At 38.6% G+C, this 7,218-nt stretch overlaps 1 pseudogene; it reads right to left on the minus strand.

Moving 5' to 3' along the window:
- Positions 1–2,334: 2,334 nt before the first annotated feature.
- LOC113330563 lies at positions 2,335–6,970 on the minus strand (annotated as a pseudogene).
- Between the last annotated feature and the right edge of the window lie 248 nt (positions 6,971–7,218).

Genomic DNA, 7,218 nt, shown 5'->3' on the forward strand with positions numbered 1-7,218 from the left:
TTGTGACTACTTTTTATCTTGCCTATCGGAGATCAATCTCGAGCAAATCTTAGAGAAGATAGTTAGAGCATAGCTCGGTTGAACCCACCAAGCGTTGGTATGTCAAGTTTGGTTGTCTTATTTTAGTGAATCAAAAATCATTTAAAGAGTCTTCTTGATTATGTACTAGAGACAACTTCGTATAGGTTAGACTAGAAAATCTAGGATTATGAGACATACAAGTATTACTCGAAGACTTGAAGAATGTGAAGAAGTAACAAGCTACAACGACGACATCATCCTTCCTCTTGAGGTTAGTAATATTTTGACTTGAACTGTTTCATTCCGAATGTATCTTTCAAGTCGTGTTATATTGAAAACATAACTGCGAAGCTGTGAATGATTTTACTCTAGTAGTAGAACATGATCACATGATCATAGTGTTAAGGAATAAGATATGAAGCATGACGCTTATCTTTTGAACTTCGTATATAAGACATCAACATAATCGTGTGAATGCTATTGTGATTATGTGTATGGGTAAAGGTGAAGATTTCATCCTAGGAAACAATGTTTACATTTGTTTAAAGGAAGTACATTCATGAACTTGTTTTATGAATAGAAAGGGAAATCGCTAGGCTTATTGGTATTGTTATTTATTGCATATCGTTGGATTACCAATATGTGTGAGTTAGTAGAACCGATCATAACTTGTTATGTATCTTGGTAAAACTAGTCACAGTACCTGACTTATGTATTGGTATGACTTTTATAAGTGTAACCGATCCGAAGTAATCACCTGAGATCGTATGATCGATATTTGTAATTGGTGTGACTGATCCTAGTAATTGGTGTGACCGATCACAAAAGTATTGTGTAATCGATCCTTGTAATTGGCGTAACCGGTCCTAGTAATTGGGGTAACCGATCCTAGTGACTTGTGTAACCGATCACAAGTAATACCATGAGAATATGGTAACCGGTCTTGGTAATTGACGTAACCGATCCTGGTAACCGGTCCCAGTAACCATATTAAGGTAGAACCGATCCTTGTGTTTTGGTAAAACCGTAAACCCATGATTAGTGAATTGATATTTGATCAATCACATAGTTGTCTTGGAATATATATGAACCAATTCTAAACTTGTTTGTAAGTGTGGTATAATCGGTTCCAAGGTTGTAAATATGAAAGAGGATTTACATAAGAAAAGATGTCGACATACTTTGAACATGCTCAGTAATTCTTATTTTTTATTGTTCAAAGATATTCCTTAATAACTCAAGGAGATCCCGGACCGAAAATAAATTAAGAATTGTTGTAGGGCTACGCCCATAGATGTGCGGCCCAAAACAAATGTCTTTTGGTTTCCCCTTTAGTCTTTTGGTTTTACCCTCTCCATGTATATAAAGGATAATTTATCCATGTAAACAAGATGAACCCTTATCAATGAAATCATTCTCTTTGCCTGCCTTTTCCTTTTTCCCTATTATTCTACTACAAAACGTTAGCATGCACGATGCTATACTGCAGAGCTAAATTGGATCAATTGATTTTTCTTTTTTTTACATGGATGATTAATATCAAAACAGTTATGCAATCGCTGGAATCAAATCAGCTAAGTTGGATCTATTTTTTCTTTTTCTTTTTTTCTTTTCCCTTTTTTTGATTTCGATTCGATTTCGGCATATTCAATATAATTGTGACCCCCTACATATATACAAGCTAGCTATTAAATCTGTAATAGTGAAAATTGATTCGATCTGCTGTGGAAGTTATAGTAATTGGATTAAAGGGTGCGATAATTTTGTCCAGTGAAAAAATGACTGAAATTTCCAATCTTTTTACCAAATTGCAAATTTACGTTAGGTTTCATTATACAAAAGAATGACCATAAAAAGAACTCCCTCCATATTCGGACCCTTTGGTCGGTCGGCCAAAGCGACTACGCAAAAAAGGAAAGGAAACTGTTTACGACAGGGAATAAATGTTATCGTTCACGTTAAATGCTCGTGAAGTATTTTTGCACTTAGATGTGGTCTCATCTTTAACTGCGGATTTAGACGGCTTTTGTTTGATGACCCAAATTTACCCAAACTAGTTCTCCAGTCAATGGAGATTAGACGAGTATCCAAGCATAGAGCGTGCATGGAAGCAAAAAATGTGCATGGACCCTAGCACGGTTGTAAACAAGGTCAAGCTCTATGCGGCTATGCCCATTGGCACAATGTTAAGTTGAGGGAAGCACCAAAAGTGCTCCAATCCGTCCAGACAGCTTTGAATTGGGTGAGTTGAGAATCCAAATCGGAGTACAGTTTGAATGGTAAAGTCAAACCCACTCCCCTTTCAAACGTGGATACTAAATTAGTAAGTCCATAAAACAGTGCATGGTACAACAGAAAGGACAATCGGTAAGCACCCAAGGGTCACACAACTCCGTGGCAATTAAATGCTCTTAAGAGCACATTCAGTTCTTTCGTGTGCACTTTACAAAAACTTGTATATATACAACAAACATTTTTCTAACAATGTAACAGGATATCTATACAAGACTGTTTATTACATTCCATATCAAGCTGAACTGCTAGCCTCGGTGCTATAAATTGAGTACTCGCTAGCACTGAAGTTGGCTCTTTCTTCATCCCATTTCAGAATCTCCCTCGAATATCTTAGAGCATCATCCACACTACTAGACTCCAGTCCATTAGCCATGGAAACATACAGCTTACGTCCGGTGAGAGATGCAAAGTGTTTTTTGAACTTGACCGCAATATAGTGGAAAGCCAGCTGAGCCAAGGCTGGAGCCCCAGTACTAATGCTGCTGTCACTATTGGACCGACCGCGGCTAGCCACTGGGTTGAAGTCGTGGAACCAGTCACATATGGTTAGTGGGACCCGTTCAATCTTTTCTTCGAGAAGATCAAATTTGTTGAGTACAAGAAAATCCCTCTCTTCAAACTGGATGGGTGAGTAATGACACTCTCTCGAAGAGTCTCCTGCTCGCATCCTATCCTGTTTATGAGCCCCACTCCCATCATCACAAAACTGGTCGTAATCGCTCAAATAACACAAAAGATAGTCATTCCAACGTCTTCAAACATCTCTAGCCACTTGCAATTTTCCCCAGACCTCTAGTATGTACCTAATAAGCTGATACCTGCAGGAACCAAGCAATAAATGGCAAGGATTTACTGAACACCAAAGATTAGCGTGCAACTTGTCACTGTCCTTGTACAGTTGAGCATCTGCAGCACAAAGAGATTGATGACTAGGAAACATGGAATACCAACCTAAGATACTGCTCATGCTGAGCGGAAGCTCCATGTTGTTCATCATGAGTCGACAGGGGAATGAAAAATCCCATGCACGCAAGCCATTGGACGAAGTTATACCCTCGCATAAAGGATGTCCGTATTGGTTGGCTCATAGTCTGCCATTGATATATCAACACCTGAAAATGAATAAATTGGTTTACGGCACTGCGCAAATGTGCTATTGAAATGATATGACTTGAAGAAAGAATTTAAATATCATTACAGAGATAGCTGAAGAATAACAATGCGAACAACCAATACTACCATAACCTATAATTCTCCGATATCATGCAATTGAAAACAGTAAATCTCGTAGCAAATCATTCATATACCGTTCCAGAAAATACACTAGCAAACCCCAGATACTTGAAGTTCACCTTCTCCTGTTAAATGTTCTTGAATGGCAGCATCTTTCCATAATTCTTCAACTAATGGAGCATATCACGAGTAGCGGCAGGGAAAATAGCTTCCAAGTTACCTGAAACCATGACTTTAAGAAGCCAATCGGAAAATGATTTCAACCTCGTGCCAATGGAATAGATAGTTTTACTATCTCTCCTTCCTCACAGATTCCTGCAGGAATGGAACACTATTAGAACGGAATTTAAGTCCTCATGGTGTGATACTCCGGGCAGTAAACGCATAGAAAATGTGGATCTATAAGAGTGTAAGATTTAACATTTGTTTGGTGAATAAAGATAGTAATAGTAAGTTTGCATCAAGTAGTTTACCTCTAGACCACAGTGCATGTACAATTATTTTGAAGGAAGATATAATCAGTTACACTTAACTATACAAACATACCTGATAGCATCAGGTTGGTCAAGCAACCGCTTACTCGTATTTCCTTCAGTATTTCTTCTTCAAAACGTTCACGGCCTTCAAGTAGTAGACCCGATATTTGTACACGTTGCTCTGAATTGTCAACTTAATATTTTCCGCTCCTCTTCCGAAATGGATCAGGCTTATATAAGATTTTGGCCTGAAACATAAAAGAAACTTTCATCAACTGACGTCACAAACCAGTTAGAAGTTAGAACAGTTGTTATGTCACTTGAATATCAGAACTCCGGCATCTAACTTCCAAAACAAAACAAGCAAACAAAAAACAAGATACTTTTTTTATTTGAAGCAAAACCTATATACTTGTTTGGTGCTACTGCAGGTGGGAAAATGAAAGAGTCCAACATAGTAATACTAATACCTGCTTAAATATTGTGCTAGTACCAGATCCATTGTATCCCACTAAAAGTAGCTTCTGAAGCATTCCTTTCGATAATCTGGGAGAGCTCCGTTGACCTGATTAATTACCTCTTCGCCAGAAAAATTTGCAGCCTTATTAGGGATTGGCAGTGATAAAAGCACAGACCAGCTTCATTCCAGCCTGTAAGAACCCAAACCAGAAATAAGTGAACACGGTGTCAGAGACAAATCGAGAAGCATGAAAGGATATCATGTGAAAACACCAACCTTGCTCCTATTTTCCTTTCAATATTCTTCTGCCACCTTCTTCCTGGGATGACCCTTCCTCATCACCCAGACGTGAGGGTTTCCAGCACATTGGGACTCCTGCCAACTGCAATTATTAACCAAACAATGCTCAGTTCTGATTCTATAAACCATTGTTTTATCAAAGTGCAGATAACAAAAACCGTTTCAAAATTACAATACAAACCTGAAACATGCGTAGCTCCACCTTAGTGATCTCACGATTATTCATAAATACTAGCGTGTTTCCATTGCTAGCATCTGCCATGATTGGTCCCCCAACATTCAGATGGGGGCTAATGATCTTGCAAGGCTTCTGACCTTCCTGTAAATTAAGCAAGGGCATCAAGTCTATCATTAAAAAGAAATATCAAAAGAAATACCAGAAATGAAAAAGAGCCTTATGGATTGAAGATTAACCTTTCCCCAAAGCCCAGAGACCTTATCGTACCAATAACGCCCAGGTTTTAACTTTGTTGGTGGATTTGGGCAATTCTGCAAACAAACTAACTCATTTTGAGAAAGCTGTTGTCGGTTCACATAGACATACTCGGCTTGTAGCTGATTGGCCTCACATAACTTCTCTGCCTCCATTATTTGTCGAATTTCCAACTCACTCAGCAACCTTTTGAGAATGCGTGAACATTTTCCTAATCCCTTGCGTTTTAATTCATCTACAGGATAGCCGATGCAAGTAACACATTTCCTTCCCTCGGGCATCGAGCCCATTGCCCTAAGAACACAATTACTGCAATACTTGGCATTACAGACGATGCAAACCTCCTTTTCTGTGAAACGATTTCCTTTCTGGCACCGATAACACAACCCTTTCTTTACTTTGGTTTCAGGTACTTTCTTTTCTAGGACAACTTCAGGTTCAGCACCACTGTAATCTTCGTGAACTATGTCACCAGATTTGACATCACGGAATTTGACAATTGCTGCTTTCTTACCACGAGTCAGAGGCAAATTACAAGAATCCTCAGCCTTGAACGAAGATTCCGCCGAAGACAGAAATTGTGAGCTCAACTCGGATGATACCCAATCCTGAGGATCCGTATCATTTAAAAAATCAACATTCTCTTCACAATCTTCTAAAGACGCCAAAATTTCTGAACTCCTAATCTCACCAGACTGACCCTTATCACTAGAAATTCCTAATGTATCCGAGCTGCTTCCTATGTGTGAAAAATCACCAGAGCACTCATGGCCATCGGACAACCCTAAGACAGCTGAACACTCATGAACTTTGCAATCAGAAGTTCCTAACCTGTCTGAGCTGCTTCCTGTATGTAACAACTCACCCGAGCACTCCTGACCGTCTCGAAAACCTAAACCCCCGGAGCTATCAACCAGATCCGACAACTCACAAGACTGATCAAGCCCATTTGATAATCTTGAAGTACCCAAACTACTGAATTCACTAGATACTCCACACTCATTCCCATCTCTTACTCTCTTCTCAAATGCAATTACAGATGTTGGAGAAACAACAACGCATTCAGAAACCAACACTGTCTCTTTCAGCTGATCTTTACTAACAGAATCAGGTATCAGTATTGGCTGAACAACCGGTAACAACATCTTATCAGACAAAGATCTCGGCGCAACAACAGAAGCAGTAGGTATTCGTTTAATATCAATCGGTACGGCTCGAGGAAGATCGTAAGTAACAGGTGGTCCTTGATACTCCATAGCAAATGAATAATCAATCTCATCTTCATTATCAGCTATAGGTGCCCCTAACGGAACCATTCTACTTATCAAACCTTTCATTTTCTCGTCTAATTTAATCATGCCCTAATTTTTACTCCCCCCAAATCAAAAAACATTGAACAAAACAATTCTCTATCAAAATTTGAACCTCCTATCCACTAAATTCAGTTTCTGTTGCTTTGTTTATTAAGATGATCCTAACCCTAATACCATAATAATTCCGAAATTAACTCTTAGATCTCTCCATCAATAAGCAGTGAACAAGATCCACCACTGATGAAAGACAAAAATTGTTGAAAAAATATCAAGAAATCTAAAAAAATTAAAAATGAATTGATTTGATTTTGAGACTCACCGGTGCTTCTTGACGCGATATATGAAATGAAATGACGAAAAATGAAATTTGGGAAAAGGTATACTCACTCTTTTTCTTTCTTGTCCGCGTTCGTGGAAAAGAAAAAGAAAGGAAGAAAACCACAAAAAAGGGTTTAGAGCAGGAATCTACTTTTCCCCGGTTTTCTCGTTATTAAATTATTCTTATTGGATGACTTGGCTGACACGATGGACACGGTTTTTAGCAGTTTCTAATTGTCGTTTCTTGTTGAGTCCGACTTGTCTGAATGGTGAATGGGATTTTGTGGATATTTTCTAGTGAAACCTCATCCGCCAATTGGGAGTTACCAGCTGTAAAGCATCTAAATTTGATCTGGATTTGAATGAAAA

The sequence above is a fragment of the Papaver somniferum genome, unplaced genomic scaffold, assembly GCF_003573695.1.
Source record: "Papaver somniferum cultivar HN1 unplaced genomic scaffold, ASM357369v1 unplaced-scaffold_118, whole genome shotgun sequence".
NCBI lineage: Eukaryota > Viridiplantae > Streptophyta > Magnoliopsida > Ranunculales > Papaveraceae > Papaver > Papaver somniferum.